This window comes from Bos indicus, chromosome 9 (genome assembly GCF_029378745.1).
Source record: "Bos indicus isolate NIAB-ARS_2022 breed Sahiwal x Tharparkar chromosome 9, NIAB-ARS_B.indTharparkar_mat_pri_1.0, whole genome shotgun sequence".
Classification (NCBI taxonomy): domain Eukaryota; kingdom Metazoa; phylum Chordata; class Mammalia; order Artiodactyla; family Bovidae; genus Bos; species Bos indicus.
In genome coordinates, this window is record NC_091768.1 from 14,080,052 (window position 1) to 14,101,114 (window position 21,063).

Sequence of the window (21,063 nt, forward strand, 5' to 3'; positions counted from 1 at the left end):
GGGAGGTGAGCTCAGCATCCTCCTACTTCACATCTTAATTTCCTCTCTCTTTATTCTTAATGTATAGGCACTTACTGGTATAAATTCTCCTCTCAGAATTTCATTTGATGTATCCCATAGATTTTTTTGGATATGTTTTCATTTTACTATTTCAGTTTGTTTTTTTTTAATTTCCCTTTTGATTTCTTCTTGAACTCATTGGTTTTTGTTTTTTTTTTTCAGGACATGTATTTAATTTAGCATATTTGTGAATTTTCTAATTTTTATCTTTTGCTCATTTCTAGTTTCATAACATTGTGGTCAGAAAAATTACTTGCTATGATTTAAATCTTCAAAACTTGTTAAAACTTGATAGATGACCTAATATATGATCTATCCTGGTCAATTTTATTTTTGTGTTTGAGAAGAATATGGATTCTCCTGCTGGTTGGTGGAATGTTCCATATATATTTATTAGTTTCCTTTGGTCTGAAGTGAAAGTTCAAGTACAAAATTCCTTATTGATTTTTCTGTCTGGATAATATATCCATTACTGAAAAATGGATGTTGAATTCCTTTACTATTATTGTATTATCTATTTATCCCTTCAGATCTGTTAATATTTGCTTTATATATTTGGGTGATCCAATGTATGGTGCATATATATTTACAATTATTATATTTTCTTGATGGATTTATCCCTTTATCATTAGATAGTGACTTTCTATCTCTTGTTATCATTTGGCTTAAAGTCTACTTTGTCTGATGTAAATATAGCTACATTGCTCTCTTTTGCCTTTCAGTTGCATGGAATAGCTTTTTCCATGTCTTCATTTTCAGCCAGTATGTGTCCTTAGAGCTGAAGTGAGTATCCTATAGATAGTGTATAGTTGACATTCATTTATTATTTGTTTTTAATTCATTTAACCACTTCTGTGTTTTGAATGAAGTGAATCAGCTTATATTTAAGTTAATTTTTGATAGCTGAGGAGTTACACTTGCCATTTTGTTAACTGTTTTCTGTCTTTCATTTCCTTTCTTTCTTTTGGCTATTGATGGCTGTTAATGGCTGTTGATTATTTGTAATGGCATACTTTGATTCCTTCTCTTTAGGTTTTTTGTGTATCTACTATAAACTTTTGTGACTACTGTGAGGCATAAAAAATAACATGTGTTTTATATATATGAAGGTGAAAATGAAAGTCAGTCAGTCATGTCCAACTCTGCGACCTCATGGACTATATACTCCATGGAATTCTCCAGGGCAGAATACTGGAGTGGGTAGCTGTTTCCTTCTCCAGGGAATCTTCCTAACCCAAGGATTGAACCTAGGTCTCCCACATTGCAGGCATATTCTTTACCAGCTGAGCCACCTGAGAAGCCTAAGAATATTGGAGTGGATCTTCCTGACTCAGGAATTGAACCAGGGTCTCCTGCATTTCAGGTGGATTCTTTACCAGCTGAGCTACCAGGGAAGCCATATGTTTATATATATATATGTACATATATATATATATATATATGTACATATATATATATATATATATATAGTTAATTTTAAGTGATGTCAAGTTAACTTTCATATCATACAGAAACTTCACTTCCCTCTCCACAATTTTGGTTATGGTGTCATAATTCATGTATTTCTATATTGTGTATGAGTTAACAAAGGATTGTAACTCTGTTTATAATATTTTGTCATATACATATAGCCTTTAGCATTTCTTGTAATGTAAGTCAAGCAGTTACTACTTAACCCATCTTTTGTTTGTTTGAGAAATACACTTTCTCCTTCATTTTTGAAAGATAGCTTTGCCTGTTAAAATATTCTTAACTACCAGTTTTTATTTTTTAGCACTTTAAATATACCATCCCATTCTCTTCTGGACTGCAAGCTTTCTGCTAAGAAACCTGCTGATGGACATAGGAATTTCCTTGAATGTGGTAAGTTTCTTCACTTACTATTTTCAAAATTCTCTCTCTCGCTCTCTCTCTTTTTGGCCATGTTCCATGACTTGTGAGATTTAGTTCCCTGACCAGGGATTGAACTTGGGGCCTCAGCAAAGAGAGCATGGAGTCTTAATCACTAGGCCACCAGAGAATTCCCCACAATTCTCTCATTGTCTTTATTTTGACACCTTGATAATAACATGTTTCAGTAGAGTTTTTGTTGAATTGAAACTCCTTGGGAACTGTTAAACTTCAGGGAGTTGGATGTTAATATCTCTCCCCAGATTTTGCAAAATATTTCTTAAGTAAGCTTTTTGCTTCTTTATCTCCCTCTTTCTGCATCCTCCTGTTGGGAAATATGAGGCAAAAAGATAATGAGTTATAATTTAATTAAGAGTAAGTATGTTCATTAAATAATAATTTAAGACAAAAAACATTTTTGTCAAAAGCTAAACTTTAAATACACTTGGAGTCATCAAATTAATCCAGTTATATAGAATTCACTTAAAAACTGTTTTTGCATACAATTTAAGACAATAATTTATTAAAATATCTTTTAAGTGAGGTCGTTCAGTTGTGTTTGACTCTTGGAGACCCTATGGACTGTAGCCTGCCAGGCTCCTTGGTCCATGGGATTTTCCAGGCAAGAGTACTGAAGTGAGTTGCCATTTCTCTCTCCAGGGGATCTTCCTGACCCATGGATCAAACCCGGGTCTCCTGCATTGCAGGCAGACTCTTTACCATCTGAACCACCAGGGAATCAAAGTAGTGTTTAAATGAAGTTCAAGTAATAAATGAAGCATAACAGAATAGAGATATACTTTAAATTAATTTTAGTCTTTTATTAGGTTCTAAATTTGAATATAAAATTTGCATATGTATGCTTTAACTTTATATTCAATGCCAAACACCTTTATTCAACTAATGATTAAATGTGTATAAGTGTAGATCCTTTAAATTTCTATTTCTACTTTTGGAGCTTGACTAAAAATTTATTATTTTCACACCACCTAAAATAATCAGTTTGATTATATTACTAACTTTGACTGTTTTATATTGTTCATTCCATGCACTTGATTGATATCCTTCTTTTTTTTAAATAAAAATTTTCTTTTCTAAATACACATCTCCCCACCCATCATTAAACATATTTTAATGCAGCTTATTTTTTAGAATATTTGGTAATACAACTGCTATTTGCATAATTTGCTTTCAGATTCTGCCTTTACTAGTGGATATAAAAGTGATTTGTGGGTGTTTTGCCCAGTTTTTATTTTTGTGCATATATTTCTTTTATCTCTGCCTTTTGAAACCAGATCACTAAAGTTCTATGTTAACTCTTCATTTTTACATGCTGCATCCTTATCTATCTCTCCCTTTTTCAAATGCAACAGTGATTAGTATTTCTTGAAATACTGTCCCGCAGTGCTATTTGATTGTTTCCAGGGTTTATTCCTCAGTTCCAAATGAGACTTTAAAAAGGCAGAAAGTTACGCTCTAGAGTAATTTATGCTACTCAGTTTTCTAGAATAAATGAACTACACTCAAACAAACAAACAAACAAACTTAAAGACAATGAGATATGAGAATGACTTCTTTGAGCCACTCTATTTTTATTTACCTAATGAACTGTTGGTTAATTTTCGTTATGTACCAGCCAAGTGCTTATACATATTAACTCATTTGATTTTTCATGATATTGGAATCCTCCCTCTGATATTCCTTTTGGGCAATTCAACTTCTCTAGGTGTCATATTCTCATTTACAACATTGTGATAAAGAGGTTTTATGAAGATTAGATAAAATATTTGTAAATGTTATTGTATACATTAATTGGTTTTCCTGGTGGCTTAGATGGTAAAGACTCTGCCTGTAATGCAGGAGACCTGGGTTCAATCCCTAGGTCAGGAAGATACCCTGGAGAAGGACATGGCAACCCACCCCAGTATTCTTACCTGGAGAATTCCATGAACGGAGGAGTCTGGCAGGCTACAGTCCATAGGGTTGAAAAGAGTCAGACACAATGAGTGACTACCACATGCATTAATTATTTTTTCTCTATATTATAGATTTTCCTAGACTATTAGATATATAAGTAAAGATTGAATGTATTTTTAATAGCGCTAAATTTCTCATTTATTCAAGATCTGGGAGAGATAGTTGATTTGTGTAATATGTTGTCAGTCAGGGTTAACTAGGGTAAGAAAGAGGAGAACTAACCTTAAAACTTAAAGTATTTGTGGGCTTACAGGAAAGCAAAAGTGGTATTACCAAAAGAAAAAAAAATCATTTCTGGAGGGTTCAGCCCTAGATGCCACTAAATCAGTCATGCACAGCATTTCCACACTCACCTCTTCTTTTTCAGGAGAAAGGGGGTTCTCCAATGGCACTTAAAGATTTGAGATTGGTGGAGAGGGAAACTGGCTCTCTTTCCTGACACAGTATTGCAAAAAGAAAGTCATCTAGAGAAGGAAATGGGATGATGATTTAAATAAATTTAAGAATTCTGGTATTATGTGAGAATGGACTTTTTGTTACTTAAAAAAAAAAAAAAAAAAGACTTGTAGAGACCAGGAAAGCTATAAATATTGCCCCAAATTTTATCTAAAGCTGAAAGCTAATCTTGGAACAGATCTGCAAAGCCAGTAGGAAACAATAACTTTGATTTCTTCTTTTGCATCCTGCTATATCCAAGTAATCCAATAAACTATTAAATTATCATTAAACTAGTTAAATACTTAATTTGCAACTTACTGTAGTAAGAGAATAAGGTAAATATTACTTATTATAAACTTTGAAGTGTTAGTGTTGAAGGAGGCTTAAAGCTGGGAGCAAGCATCATGCCACATGCAGAGAATTAGCCCTAGTTCTGAGAGCTGACATCCTTCTTTCTTTGGTATTGGAGATTAAACTTATTCCCACTGTGTCAATATCAAATACATTTACTATGTGTTTACAAGTGAGTAGACTAAGGGGAAATTCTGGCTTTTTCTTAGTTAATACAAAAACAACATTAAAAAGTCACTATACTGGATCAGGAATGAGAGATAAGTACTAAGCAAAAGTATAATTAATTAAAAAAAGAAAGGGTGAAATAAATCTGAGATGTATTTTTCAGGAAAGATTGCCATACTCAGCTAATTGAAAAAGAGATAAAGAAGTGGTTCTAAATGACCAATATTTCAACACTTTGTAGTTGATTGTGTAAGAATGTTTCTTTTACTCAATCTGTGCACAAGAAAAATGACTTTGCTTCTATAAAACTTAACATATTTCCTGACCTTATGCTCTGGAGGGCTTTGCCATGTCAAGGATTTGAGGATTGGGTATTAGGTATAGAGGGGTCTGGTTCTTTGTCATCTATTTATTCTAGCATTTGCAAAGATAACAACATTCCTTTATGATCTTTGCCTTGTCACTGTGTTATACCTTATAATAGCAATGGCTCACTGCTATATCCATACTTCTCTAGATAATATGAGAAACTGAACTTTGTGTCCCCACAAAGCATAGTAGAATCACAGAAACTTGTAAGACTTTGTATCCATAAGAGTCCCTACAAAAAACAAGTGGCACGTTCAAATTAATGTATTTCAGGGAGAGTTCATTTACACAAAAATTAATTAAAAAGATGCAGTGAATATAAGGAGACCACAAAGAACAGCACAGGGCTAGCAGCAAACCCTAAAAGTGAAAAGAGGGTGGGCACCAGTATGTAGAAAGACAGTTAGGAAGTGAAGGCTAACTTGGAAGAAGCAGTGATCATTCAGGGAATGCAGCTGACTTAGCCTGGTATCATTCTTTTCCTTTATTTTTTTTCCCACAGCTTGTTGTTCAGTCACCCAGTCATGTCTGACACTTTGCAAGCTCATGGACTGCAGCACACCAAGCCTCCCTGTCCCTCACCATCTCCCAAATTTTGCCCAAGTTCATGTCCATTGCATCGGTGATGCCATCCAGCCATCTCATCCTCTGACGCCCTCTTCTCCTTCTGCCGTCAATCTTTCCAAGCAGCAGGGACTCTTCCAATGTGTCTGCTGTTTGCATCAGATGACCATACCAGAGCTTCATCTTCAGCATCAGTCTTTCCAATGAGTATTCAGGGTCAATTTCCTTAAAATTGACTGGTTTGATTTCCTTGCTGTCCAAGGGACTCGCAGGAGTCTTCTCCAGCACCACAGTTGAAAGGCATTGATTCTTCGGTGTTCTGTCTTCTTTATGTTCCAGCTCTCACAACCATACATGACCACTGGGAAGACCATAGAGTTGACTATATGGACCTTTGTCTGTAGAATGTCTCTGCTTTTCAACAAAATGTCTAGGTTTGTCATTGCTTTCCTGCCAGGAAGCAATCATCTTCTGATTTCATGGCTGCAGTCAACATCTGCAGTGATTTTAGAGCCCAAGAAAAGGAAATCTGTCACTGCTTCTGCATTTTCCCATTCTGTTTGCCATGGGGCCAGACGCTATGATCTTAGTTTTTTTTCTTTTTATATTGAGTTTTAAGCCAGTTCTTTCACTCTTCTCCTTCATTCTCATCAAGAGATTCTTTAGTTTCTCTTTGCTTTTTGCCATTAGAGTGCTATCATTCGCATACCTGAGGTTGTTGATGTTTCTCCCACCTATCTTGATTCCCGCTTATAACTCATGCAGCCTGGCATTTCTCATGATGTGCTCAGCATATAGGTTAAACAAGCAGGGTGACAGCAGACAGTTCTGTTGTACTCCTTTCTCAATCTTGAACCAATCATTTGTTCCATACAGGGTTCTAACTGTTACTTCTTGACCCACAAACAGGTTTCTCAGGAAACAAGGAAACACGTAAGAGGGTCTGGTATTCCCATCTCTTTAAGAGCCTTTCACAGTTTGTCGTGATATACACACTCAAAGCCTTTAGCGTAGTCGACGAAACAGAGGTAGATGCTTTTTCTTGAATTCCCTTGCTTTCTCTATAATCCACCGAAAGCTGGAAATTGGATATTGGTTCCTCTTCCTTTTCCAAACTCAACTCCCATTGGCCAAATCACCCGGGAAGCCAGTAGAAAGAGGGGGTGATAGAGATGGGAGAAGAGTGAATCTGGAGGGGCAACTGGCAATATACCATCTGAGATATCAGATACGTCTGCTTAGATATAACCTTTGGCAATTTTTTCTTGATTGATTTAATACTGAGTGCAAGGTTTTTGTTTGTTTGTTTTACCATATTTGTTATTTTTCTAGGCTCTGTTGAAGACAAGAACACGTTCCTCTTAGATTTTTTTAAACTGGTGGCTTCTTCTCTGTTCTCTTTGTTAAGGTGGTTTATTTCTTTTTAGAGAAGAACAAATGTGGAAAGCACTTTCTTGCTGTTCCTTTGACTTTCTTCACTCTCTGTACTTATAAATATTTATTTTTGATTGGATCTTATTATTCCCATTCTGATGATTATGAAAATGTAAACAAGCATTAACGCCAGATGCATACATTACAATTACAGCAGAGAAACAATGACAGGGTTGAACAAAGCAAACTCAGGGTGTTGACAGAGGTGGGGGCTCTGAAGAGAGGCTTCAAGGGAATCAGGGCCCTGAAGTCAAAATACTTGATATGGTCAGTCTTAGGGTCAGTCTTAGATCTGACATTTAGCTAACTCCCTGATTTAAGAGATGCAAAGACCCTGGGCTATATGCATTGGGCCTGGACTGAATTTAAGCAAATCTCTTATTCTTCATTCTTATTCCCTACTACTCCTTTCCCTTACAAAGCTCTCTAGTTTGGGTGGTTGTCAAAACTACATGCTCTCTATGTCTGAGGCCCAAAGTATTCTTTTCAATAGTTTTTAGTTCTTCAGTGTCCAATAATAATAATTAACAGAAAACTCTAGTGATGAAAAACAAGAGGAGAGTGACCACTTTAAACCTATCAGGACAGAAGATTTGTATTGTTCTCAGTTCAGTTCCAGAGAAGGCAATGGCACCCCACTCCAGTACTCTTGCCAGGAAAATCCCATGGACAGAGGAGCCTGGTGGGCTACAGTCCATGGGGTCACTGAGAGTCGGACACAACTGAGCGACTTCACTTTCACTTTTCACTTTCATGCATTGGAGAAGGAAATGGCAACCCACTCCAGTGCTCTTGCCTGGAGAATCCCAGGGACGAGGGAGCCTGGTGGGCTGCTGTCTATGGGGTCACACAGAGTCGGACACGACTGAAGCAACTTAGCCGCAGCAGTTCAGTTGTCAGTCAGCCATGTCCGACTCTCTGCAACCCCATAGACTGCAGCACCCCAGGCCTCCCTGTCCATCACAAACTCCCGGGGCTTGCTCAAACTCATGTCCATCAAGTCAGTGATGCCATTCAACCATCTCATCCTTTGTCATCCATTCTCTTCCTACCTTCAAACTTCCCCAGTGTTAGGGTCTTTTCCAATGAGTCAGTTCTTCACATCAAGTCGCCAAAATATTGGAGTTTCAGATTCAACATCAGTCCTTAGAAAGAATATTCAGGACTGATCTCCCTTAGGATGGACTGGTTGGATCTCCTTGCAGTCCAAGGGACTCTCAAGAGTCTTCTCCAACACCACAGTTCAAAAGCACCAATTCTTTGGCACTCAGCTTTCTCTGTAGTCCAATTCTTACACCCATACATGACTACAGGAAAAACCATAGCCTTGACTAGACGGACTTTTGTTGGCAAAATAATGTCTCTGCTTTTAAATATGCTGTCTAGGTTGGTCATAGCTTTTCTTTCAAGGAGCAAGCATCTTTTAATTTCATGGCTGCAGTCACCATCTCCAGTGATTTTGGAGCCCAAGAAAATAAATTCTGTCACTGTTTCCATTGTTTACCCATCTGTTTGCCATGAAATGATGGGATTGGATGCCATGATCTTAGTATTTTTAATGTTGAGCTTTAAGTCAGCTCTTTTCACTCTTCTCTTTCATCTACTGTATTGTTCTACTGGGTAATAATTCAGTAACTGATTTGCTGCTTGAGAACAAAATAGTACTTAATGGATAATGGTAGAAGAAAATTATGAAATACAAACTACAACTTTGCTTTATTCCACATTGGTGAAAATGATTGTGTTTTTGTATACACTTGTGAAATGTTTAGAAATGGTGTGAGCATCTCTTATCTCTTTCTCCTGAACTCAGGGGGAAATTTTTCAATATTTTACCATTAAATATGTTTGCTATAGATTGCTTTGAAGAAAGTCTTCATTGGATTAAGAAAATTCTCTTCTATTTTTAGAATGAATAGGCATTCTATTTTATTAAATATTTTCATTCTGTAAATACTGGGATAATCATGTACCTTTTTAGAAATGTTTATGTAATGAATGACATTGGGTGACTTTTGAGTGTTAATCCATCATTGTATTCCTAGGCTCATGGTCATAGTATTTTCTTTGTATATATCACTGCGTTCAATTTGCTAATATTTTGTTTTGCATTTTATTGCTTATATTCATAGAAGAAATGGATCTGAGAATGTCCTTTTAACAATATCCTTTTCAAGTTTGGGTATTAATCTTATGATAGCATCTTAAAAAAGTTAGAAATTGTTTGTATCTTTTTTGGTAATCTGATAGAGATTGTGCAAGATTGATCTTCTCATTAAATGAAGAATTGCATGGAAGTATTCACCAGTGACAGCACTTGGATCTAAGACTTTCTTTTGTGGGAAGGTATTTAAATACACATTCTGTTTCTTCAATTGATACTGAAATACTAAAATAATTTATCCTTTGATAATTTGTATTTTTAATGGATCTGTTTTATTTTATCTCAACTTTTCTGTTGGCATTAAGGTGTTTATAATATATTCTGCTGACCTTTTTAAATGACTGTGTATTACTAATATATGTAGAGATGTGTCCTTTTACAGTCTTTATGATTTATCTTTCTTTTTCCTGACCAATCTTGTTAAGGATTTTTCAATATTATTAATCTTTTGAAAGAACCAACTCTGATTGTTGATTTTCCTCTCTCTATATATTGATTTTGGCTCTTATGTTTATTATTTATTTTTTTATATTCTCTATGGGTTTGGTTTTCCATTCTTTGTATAGGTACCTGAGATGCATGCTTAGAGGACTGAAGTTCAACTCCAAAGCATTACATTTTCTTCTAAGAGTTATGTTCACTACATTTACCATTTTTCAATATGTTCTAACTTAATTATAATTAAACTCCAATTAAATGCTCAATTTTGATTTCTTATATAAATGTCTATAGGCCATTTATAATAGTATTTCTTAATTTTCCAACATTTGGCAATTTTCTAGTTATCTTTTGTCTTTTTTATTTTTATCTGAATTCCACTGTGTTCAAGAATATATTATATATAATCTCAATCTTTAAATGTGTCAAAACTTTGTTGAATCAGAAATAGAAGCATTAATTTTGCTTACTTTCCTATAGTTGTTACCAGTTTATACAACATTCATCTTTGCTCTATAACAAATGATCACATTTCTATTTCTAAAACAATGCTAAAATTTTTAACACTTCAACTCCATTTACTCCTATTAGTTTTTTCATTGTTAGCCTATGTTTTATATCTCCATATATTTTAAAATACATTAGACATTATTTTTTAAATTAAATCTATTTCTTGGTGACTCAGTAAAGGATCTCTTTGCAATATGGGAGACACAGATTCAATCTCTGGATTGGGAAGATCCCCGGGAGAAGGGAAGGGCTACCACTCCAGTATTCTTGCCTGGAGAATTCCATGGACAGAGGAGCCTGGTGGCCTACAATTCATGGGGTCACAAAGAGTTGGATGTGGCTGAGTGACTAACACACACACACACACAAACACACAGGTTTAGCACACATTTATGTCTTTTATTTCTTTTCATCCTTTTTTTACATTTATTAGTTTCCATCTAGAATGATTTTATTTCTACCTGAAGAACTTTCTTTAATGCATGTCTGGTGAAGACAAATTCTGTCAGTTTTTCTTTGTCTGAAAACATTTCTAACTTGTGCTAATTAAGGATAATTTTACTGGGAATAGACTTCAATGTGTCAGTTATTTTCTTTCAGTAACTAAAAACAATTTCATTGTCCTCTGGAATTCACTGTCCTCTGGATTTTATTGTTTCTGTTAAGAAGTCATTTTTAGGTTTTACATAATGATATGTGTGTGTGTGTGTGTGTGTATATATATATATATATTATATAATTTAATTTTTTTCCCTCTGGCTCCTATAGCCTTATTATTATGTGTCTTGTGATTTTCTTTTTACTTCATTTGCTTAGGGTTTGCAGAGCTGCTTGACTTTATGGCTTGATGTCTAATAATAGTTTTTTAAAAAAATCTGCCATTGTTTCCATAGAATATTACTTCAACTAAAACATTGCCTTTTTTGTCCTTCTTTCTGAGATTATAATTATAGACACACTATACCTTTTCACTGTTACCATTTGTCTCTTCTGCATTTCCCGTATCAGAATTCTGTGTTGCAATTTAGATACATTAATATGTAGTTGAACTATTTTCTAGTTCATTAATCTTTTCTTTTGTTGTATCTAACCTGCTATTAAACTCATATCTTGTGCTCTTAATTTCAGATATCTTAGCCTCCAGTTCTAGAACTTTTAATTAATTCTTCACACAGATTTAAATAATCTCTGTATCTACTCATCTTGCATATATCTTTCCCATTATTTTCTCTAATTTTTAGAACCAAATTAATTATAGCTTTTTTCAAGTTCTTGCCTACTAAATCCAATGTGTTGGTTGAGTATGAATCAGTTTTACCATCTGTTTCTTCTTTGATGTTCAATCCTATAGTCCTGTGTTTTGGAATATTTATTAATTTTCAATTGGATACAAGTGTACCTTGAGTTACTGGAAATTTTGTTCCAGACCACCACAGTAAATTGAATATTGTATTAAAGTGAGTTACATAATTTTTTTTTGGTATCCCATTGCATATAAATGTTATGTTTATACTATTCTGTACTATTAAGTGTCATAAACATTATGTCTAAAACACAATGTACATATTTTAATTAAAAAGATAGCTTATTGTCAAAAAATGCTAACCATCCTTTGAGCCTGAAGGAGTCATAACATTTTTGCTGGTGGAGAATCTATCCTGAGTATAGATGAATGATGACTGGCCAGGGTGGTGGTTGCCAAAGTTTGGGGTGGCAACTTTTTTTTTTAATAAGACAGAAATAAATTCACACATTGATTAATTCTTCCTTTCATGAATGGTTTCTCTGTAGCATACAATGCTCTGATAGCATTTTACCCAGAGTATAATTTCTTTCAAAATTTGAGTCAAACCTCTCAAACCCAGCTGCTGCTTTATTAAGTAAATTTATGCAATATTCTAAATCCTTTGTTGTCATTTCAAAAATCTTCACAATATCTTCACTGTGATTTCATCTTAAGAAACCACTTTTTTTCCTCATCTGCAAGAAATAAGGCCTCATCTCCTGAAGTTTTGTCATAAGACAGCAGCAACCCAGTAACATCTTCAGGCTCCATTTTTGATTCTGGCTAATTCATCCAGCTAATTCCTTTATATCAGAAGGTATTTTCTTCACTGAATTCATGAACTTCTCAAAGTTATCCATGAAAGTTGAAATCAACTTCTTCCAAACTTCTTCAAATGTTCATATTTAACCTCTTTCTATGAATCACAAATGTTCTTTATGGCATCTAGAATGGTGAATCATTTATAGAAGGTTTTCAATTGACTTTGCCCAGATTCATCAGAGGAATTACTATCTGTGCCAGTTTTAGCCCTATGAAATGTAAGTTTTAAATGACAGGATTTGAAAGTCAAAATAACTTCTTGGTCAATGGGCTGAAGAATAGATGCTATGTTAGCAGACATAAAAACAACAATAATCTCATTGTACATCTCCATCAGCTCTCTTGAATGACTTGTCAATAAGCAGGGATATTTTAAAATAAATTTTTTTTTCCAAGAAGTAGATTCAACACTGGGTTCAAAACATTCAGTAAGCCATGTTTTAACTGATGTGCTGTTGTCCCGGTTTTGTTGTTCCATTTTTAGAGCATAAAAAAATGTAGATTTAGCATATTTCCTAAGGATCCTAGGATTTTCAGAATGCTAAGTGAGCACTGGCTTCAAACTAAACTCACTAGCTGCATTAGTCCCTAAGAAAAGCGTTAGCCTGTCTCTTGAAGCTTTGAAATCAGGAGTTGACTTCTCCCTAGTTGTGAAAGTCCTAGAAGGCATCATATTTCAATGTAAGCCTGTTGTATTTACATTAAAAACCTGTTGCTTAGGCTGCCGGTTCACGATGGCAGAGTAGAAGTACGTGCACCCATCTCCTCCTGTGAGAGCACCAAAATCTCAATTAGCTGTTGAACAACCATTGACAGGAGGATACTGGAACCTACCATAAAAGTATGCCCCATGTCCTAAGACAAAGGAGAAGCCACAGCAGGATGGTAGGAGGGGCACAATCACGATAAAATCAAATTTTGGGTGAGTGACCCACAAACTGGTGAACAATAATACCAACAATGTTCTCCCACTGTTGTGAAGGTTCTGAACCCCATGTCAGGCTTCCCAGTCTGGGGATCCAACAAAGAGACTAGGAATCCCCAGGGAATTTGACCTTGAAGGCCAGTGGGATTTGATTAAAAGACTTCCATAGGACTGGAGGAAACAGAGACCCCAGTCTTGGAAGGGATAAACAAAGCCTTGCATGCACAAAAACTCAGAGGAAAGGAGTAGCAACTCCACAGGAAACTGAACCAAAACTGCTAGGGTTGGAGGGTCTTCTATGGAAGATGGGTCAGCAAAGACTCACCACAGGGATGGGGGCACCAGTCTGGGAATGTATCCCTTGGCATAAACCCTTTTGGACTTCACCATTACCTCAACCAGAGAGCCCATAGACCCAAGGGCTGGGTTGCCTTAGGCCAAAAAGCTACCAGGGAGAGTGCAACCCCACCCAGCAGCAGATAATCGGATTAAAGCTTTACTGGGCAAGGCCCTGCTCAACAGTGTAAGACCCAGTTTTTCACACCAACAGTCCCTCCCATCAGGAGGCTTACACAAGCCTCAGAGAGAATAAGCAAGAACCACAGTCCCATAGCAACTAAAACAAAAACCACATTACAGAGAGTTCACCTGGGTGAAAAAGCAGAAAATTATGCCCCAGATGAATAGAGACAGGGAACCTTCCAGAAAAAGAATTTAGAATAACGATAGTGAAGATGACTCAGGATCTTGGAAAAAGAATGTAGGCAAAGTTTGAAAAGATGCAAGAGATGTTTACCAGAGACCTAGAAGAACTAAAGAACAAACAAGCGGAGATGAACAACACACTAGAAGAAATCAGCAGAATAATTGAGGCAGAAGAACAGAAAAATGACCTGGTGGACAGGATGGTGGAAATCACTGTCACAGAACAGAACATAGAAAAAAGAGTGAAAAAAAATGAAGACAGCCTAAGAGACATCTGGGGAAACATTAAACACACCAACATTCATATTATCGGGGGCCCAAAAGGAGCAGATGGAGAAGGCAATGGCACCCCACTCCAGTACTCTTGCCTGGAAAATCCCATGGACGGATGCCGGGAGCCGGCATATTGCATATTGAGTGCATATTGCATATTGCATATTGAGTGCAGCACTTTCCACAGCATCATCTTTCAGGATCTGGAATAGCTCAACTGGAATTCTATCACTGCCGGGAGCCAGCGTGAGGAACTCCGCCCATGACAAAGGTCATGAGGAAGGAGGCTTGGCATACGCAAAGGCGGGATCGAGCTTCAGGAGTCCCCCTGGAAATTCTCGAGCATCTACCCCCAAAACCAGAGTCTGCCTACTTTCTGCTTTGTGCTTTCACCTACACCTCTGACTTTACGGGGGGCTGTCCCCCACTACCTCTCTCTGAAAAAGAGTTAGCTTACAGCTCCAGTTAATAATTCCTGGGTGTGACAGTGTTTCAACTTACAAACTCCTTTGGAAATCCTCTAGCCTGCCTGAATAGGTTTTTCCAGCCACATGTGATTGTTCAGAGCCTCCCAACTGTGAGAGGCAGGAGATGTTCTAAACTGTCTAAACACAGATTCTTTTGAGCAGTTAAAAGATTGATTAGAAATTGTATTGGTGAAGGGATTTTCACTTGTTGGGCCAATGTTTGCTGCTAAGTTTCCATATCCCTTACCTGCTGTGTCCCTGGCAGTGTACTGATTAATATAATTGGTGTAAGTAGTAGCTTTAATGTTTGTAACCTGGGACCCTTGAGTTAATTCTTTTTCTTGTTATAGCCCACCACACATTTGCTCTGTAGGAATGCAACTTTATCTAATGCTTTTGGAGGGTGGCGCTTGACTTATCACCTTTAGAGAAAAATAAGTTTTCTGAAGAAAGGGTCTTAAAATGTTAACAGGCCTCTGGGCCAGGAGATGATGCAAATCACCTAAGCTTTTGCATATGATAAGTTTGCAGGAAGAAAGCCTGGCTTGCTGCATGACTCTACCCCTTCCCCCATTATCCTCTATGCATAACTTAAGGTATAAAAACTACTTTGGAAAATAAAGTGTGGGCCTTGTTCACCGAAACTTGGTCTCACCATGTCGTTCTTTCTCTTACCTTCTGGCTGAATTATTCAGCCTCTTTTCTCCACTGAATTTCCTCACTGAGCTATCCTCCTTCTATTACTCTTTATATCCTTAATTAACATTTAATTAAGCAATTGTTTCCTGATCTTTGCCTAGGCCGTCTCTCCTTCGAATACCCTGGATCAGCTGGGGCTGGACCCCGGCAGACGGAGGAGCCTGGTAGGCTGCAGTCCATGGGGTCGCAAAGAGTCAGACACAACTGAGCGACTTCACTTTCACTTTTCACTTTCATGCACTGGAGAAGGAAATGGCAACCCACTCCAGTGTTCTTGCCTGGAGAATCCCAGGGACGGGGAGCCTGGCGGGCTGCCGTCTATGGGGTCGCACAGAGTCGGACACGACTAAAGTGACTTAGCAGCAAAAGGAGCAGATAGAAAGGACCTGAGAAAACATTTGAAGAGATAACAGCTGAAAACTTCCCTAACATGAGAAAGGAAATAGTCAACAAAGGAGAAATATACCAAATTTCTGACAAAATTAAAGACAGAAGTAAAATATTAAAGGCAACAAGGGAAAAATGACAAATAACAGACAAGATAACTCCCATCAGCCTACGAGCTGATTTCTCAACAGAAGCTTTACAAGCCACAAGGGAGTGACATGATATATTTAAAGTGATGAAAAGGAAGAAACTACAACCAAAAATACTCTACCCAGCAAGACTCTCTTTCAGATTTGATAGAGAAATCAAATTTCCAGACAAGCAAAAGTTAAGATAATTCAGGACTACCAAACCAGCTTTACAACAAATGCTAAATGAACTTTAGGTAAGAAACAGAAGGAAAACACTTACCTAGAGAAAATAAACCCAAAACAATTAAGAAAATAATAATAGAATCATACATATTCATAATTACTTTAAATGTAAATGGATTAAATGAACATAGACTGGCTGAGCAGATGAAAGCCTGTGCATGTATGCACTTCCACTTACTATATCACTCTGCTTGACCCCCAAAGTGAAGTTGCTCAGTCATGTCCGACTTTTTGCGACCCCATGGACTGTAGCCTACGAGGCTCCTTGGTCCATGGGATTTTCCAGGCAAGAATACTGGAATGGGTTTCTATTTCCTTCTCCAGGGGATCTTCCCAATCCATGGATCAAACCCAGGTCTCCTGCATTGTAGGCAGACACTTTACCATCTGAGCTACCAGGGAAGCCTCAAAATCTATGCAATTATTTTATAATACTAGTTAATCATGTTCCCATTATGGCTTGCACTTATAATTATTTTTTATTTTTTGTCTGGCTCTTGATTGTGAAAAATGATAAACATCTTTCATTATTGTGATTATGTAACTATTACTTAATACCATTGTATCATGATTGGTCAGCAGAAAATTAATAGAATTCTATATCACCAAAACTACCATTTAATAGAAAACATTGTAATCACTTTTAAAAATCAAGATTCATATCAGAATTATCTTGGAATTTTTTGAAAAATACAAATGCCCAGGTGTAGCTTTTTATTTGCCAGAGTGCCAGATATGTTTCTAATAAGCAGCCATATTTGAAAACAACTGGGCTATATGAGGATCTTTTACTTTTTTCTAGTTTGCTTCACTTTTTCTATTTCATTTTTAGTGCTCTCATTTCATTTAGTTTATGTTTTACAATTTTTCCATCTCTTCTTCTTCTTTTTGTTTAGATAATTCTTTCTTAAGCCTTTATCAAGCATAGTAGAAAAGCTCTCATATGCATATATATAAATAATATGTATAATATATATATTTTAGAAAACTTTTGAATTTCTGCCTAACTAAAGAATTTCATCCCACTTCTTTGACTTAGTAGAAATAGAATGCTTGATTTCTAATTTAAAAAAAGTAGATATGCAACAAGTAACAAAGGTTTACTCTATAGCACATGGAACCATGGTCAATATTTTGTAATAATCTATAATGGAAAATAATTTCAAAAATAATATATGTGTATATCACACACACACACACACACACACACACATACACACACACAAAACCAATCCTACTTTTTGAACTTTAGCAATGTACACTTTTCTGCCAGTTTTTCTAAATGTCCTATGGACATCTATTTATGAGACACAAAACTTTAAATATATGTGTGTAAGACATAAGGTTAGTATAAATTAATGTAAATAGAAATCTTTTATATTTAAATAACTACTGACATCATTCAAGATGCTCCTATTCTTATATTTTCTGTGCTTGATAAAATATTCTCAGAGAAATGTTAATATGTCAATGATTATATGTTTTTTATTTTCCCTTATATTTCTTCTGATTTTTGCTTCATATATCTATGTTTCTTTGTTGTTAGGTGTCAAATGGTTTTTGATGTCTATCTTCTTTGTGAATTGTACCTTTTATTATTAAAAATATTCATCTTTGTTTCATTAAAAATAAATAAACAATTAAAAAACTCTATTGCTTAGTGTATACACCTTCATTTATTATCTTAGCTAAATATTCTGTATATCATTTTCCAGTTTTACACCAGCACTTACTGCTTGTTTTTATACTTTACATTATAGGGTTGGCTTTTTCCATTAAATTTTATGGACTAATGCCTGTTAGCTTCAAAATTTCCCTTGTAGCTTCCTCATCTCTCTCAGGCTTCATAGAATTGAAGAGAGTTAGGAACTTGCTCTGGATTCAGCTTTGTTTATGGGAATGTTGTAGCTGATTTGATCTTCTGTCCAGATCACTGAGACTTTCTCCAGGTAAGCAACAAGCCTGTTTTGCTTATCATTCCTGTGGAGTAGTAACTTTAATTTTCTTCAAAAACATTCTTTTTTTTTTATTTTTGCACTTACAATATGGCTAATTGTGTGATGCAAGAGGCCTAACTTGCAGCCTATCCAGGTTTTCTATATGTCTTTCTCACTAAGATTGATTATTTTTAACTTGTGATTTAAAGAAAGAGACATAAAATCCATTGAACACTTAGAGGCCATTGTAGGGTTATTAATTAGTATAATTTCAATATTTCTCAGGGAATAGCCAAAGAAGAGGAAGAGAGAGAGGAACTTTTGGTCAGTGGAACAGTCAGAACATAGATAATATTTATCAGTTAAACTGAAGAGGTCTTACAAATAGCTGAGAAGACAAGAGAAGCTAAAGGCAAAGGAGAAACAGAAAGATATACCCATCTGAATGCAGAGTTCCCAAGAATAACAAGGAGAGATAAGAAAGCCTTCCTCAGTGATCAGTGCAAAGAAATAGAGGAAAACAGTAGAATGAGAAAAACTAGAGATCACTTCAAGAAAATTAGAGATACCACACGAACATTTCATGCAAAGATGGGCACAATAAAGGACAGAACCTTATGGACCTAAGAGAAGCAGAAGAGATTAAGAGGTGGCAAGAATACACAGAAGAACTATACAAAAAAGATCTTCATGACCCAGATAACCATGATGATGTGATCACTCACCTAGAGCCAGAAATCCTGGAGTGTGAAGTCAAGTGGGCCTTAGGAAGCATCACTACGAACAAAGCTCAGGGAGGTGATGAAATTTCAGCTGAACTATTTCAAATCCTAAAAGACGATGCTGTGAAAGTACTGCACTCAGTATGGCAGCAAATTTGGAAATCTGAGCAGTGGCCACAGGATGGGAAAAGATCATTTCTCATTTCAATCCCAAAGAGAGGTAATGCCAAAGATTGTTCATATAATACACAATTGCACTCATCTCACATGCTAGCAAAGTAATCCTCAAAATCCTCCAAACAAGGCTTCAACAGTACGTGAACTGAGAACTTCCAGATATTCAAGCGGGATTAGAAAAGACAGAGGAACCAGAGATCAAATTGTCAACATCTGTTGGATCATAGAAAAAGCAAGAAACTTCTACTTCTGCTTTATTGACTATGCCAAAGCCTTTGACTCTGTGGATCACAATAAACTGTGTGAAATTCTGCAAGAAATGGGAAGACTACACCACTTTCCCTGCCTCCTGAGAAACCTGATGCAGGTCAAGAAGAAACAGTTAGAACTGGACATGGAAAAATGGACTGGTTCCAAATAAGGCAAGGAGTATGTCAAGGCTGTATATTGTCACCCTGCTTACCTATATGCAGAGTACATCATGTGAAATATTGGCCTGGATGAAGCACAGGCTGGAATCAAGATTGCTGGGAGAAATATAAATAACCTCAAAGTGCAGATGACACCACCTTTATAGCAGAAAGTGGAGAAGAACTAAAGATCCTCTGGATGAAAGTGAAAGAGGAGAGTGAAAAAGTTGGCTTGAAATTCAACATTAAAAAAACTAATATCGGGACTTCCCTGGTGGTCCAGTGGCTAAGACTGCATGCTCCCAATGCAGGGGACCCAGGTTTGATCCCCAGTCAGGGAACTAGATTCCACATGCCACAACTAAGATCTGGCACACCAAATAAACAAAATTAAAAAAAAAAACAACTAATATCGTAACATCCAGTTCCATCACTTCATGGCAAATAGATGAGGAAACAATGGAAACAGTGACAGAGTTTATTTTGGGGGGCTCTAAAATTACTGCAAATGGTGATTGCAGCCATGAAATTAAAAGATGCTTTCTCCTTGGAAGAAAAGCCATGACCAACCTAAACAGCATATTAAAAAACAGAAACATTACTTTGCCAACAAAGTAGTCAAAGTTATGGTTTTTCCAGTAGTCATGTATGGATGTGAGATTTGGACAATAATGAAAGCTGAGCACTGAAGAATTAATACTTTTGAACTGTGGTGTTGGAGAAGACTCTTAAGAGTCCCTTGGACAGCAAGGAGATCTAACCAGTCCATCCTAAAGGAAATTAATCCTGAATACTCATTGGAAGGACAGATGCTAAAGCTGAAACTCCAATTTGGCCACCTGATGTGAAGAACTGACTGATTAGAAAAGATCCTGATGCTTGGAAAGATTGAAGACAGGAGGAGAAGGGGATGACAGAGCATGAGATGGTTGGATGGTATCACCGACTAGATGGGCATGAATCTTAGCAAGCTCTGGGTGTTGGTGATGGAAAGGGAAGCCTGGCGTCCTGCAGTCCATGGGGTCACAGAGTTGTACATGACTGAGAGACTGAATTGAACTGGTCAGTTAAATTTGCTGTCTTATATGGGGATGTTTCCTTGTGTCCCAAAGCAACTACAATAGTGATGTAAAAGATAACTGATCACAGATCTCCAAAAAAACAAAACAGAACTCCCCTTCTGCTTTATACTATAAATACAATAATAATGAAAAATCTGAAATATTGTGAAAATAGCCAAAATGTGACACAGAGATTTGAATTAATCAAATGCTGTTGGGAAAATGGTGACCATAGACTTGCTTGACATGGGGTTGCCACAAACTAATTTGTTAAAAAATAAATAAATAAAAATCTGTGAAGCACAGAAAAATGAAGCTCAAAAAAAGCAAGATATGCATGTAGAGAATTCCTTATTAAAATCAGGTAATATTATGTCCAATAAAGAGGATACAATTTCCTCTGTTAGGCACATTGAATGGGAAATTGTAACTAAACCAAATTTTACCTGGAATGAA

The 21,063-nt window shown here is 36.2% G+C and overlaps 1 pseudogene; it reads left to right on the top strand.

Annotated features, from left to right (window-relative positions):
• Positions 1-14,174: 14,174 nt before the first annotated feature.
• The window catches only part of LOC109563463 (SREBP regulating gene protein pseudogene), an 82,378-nt pseudogene continuing 75,489 nt past the window's right edge, over positions 14,175-21,063 (top strand).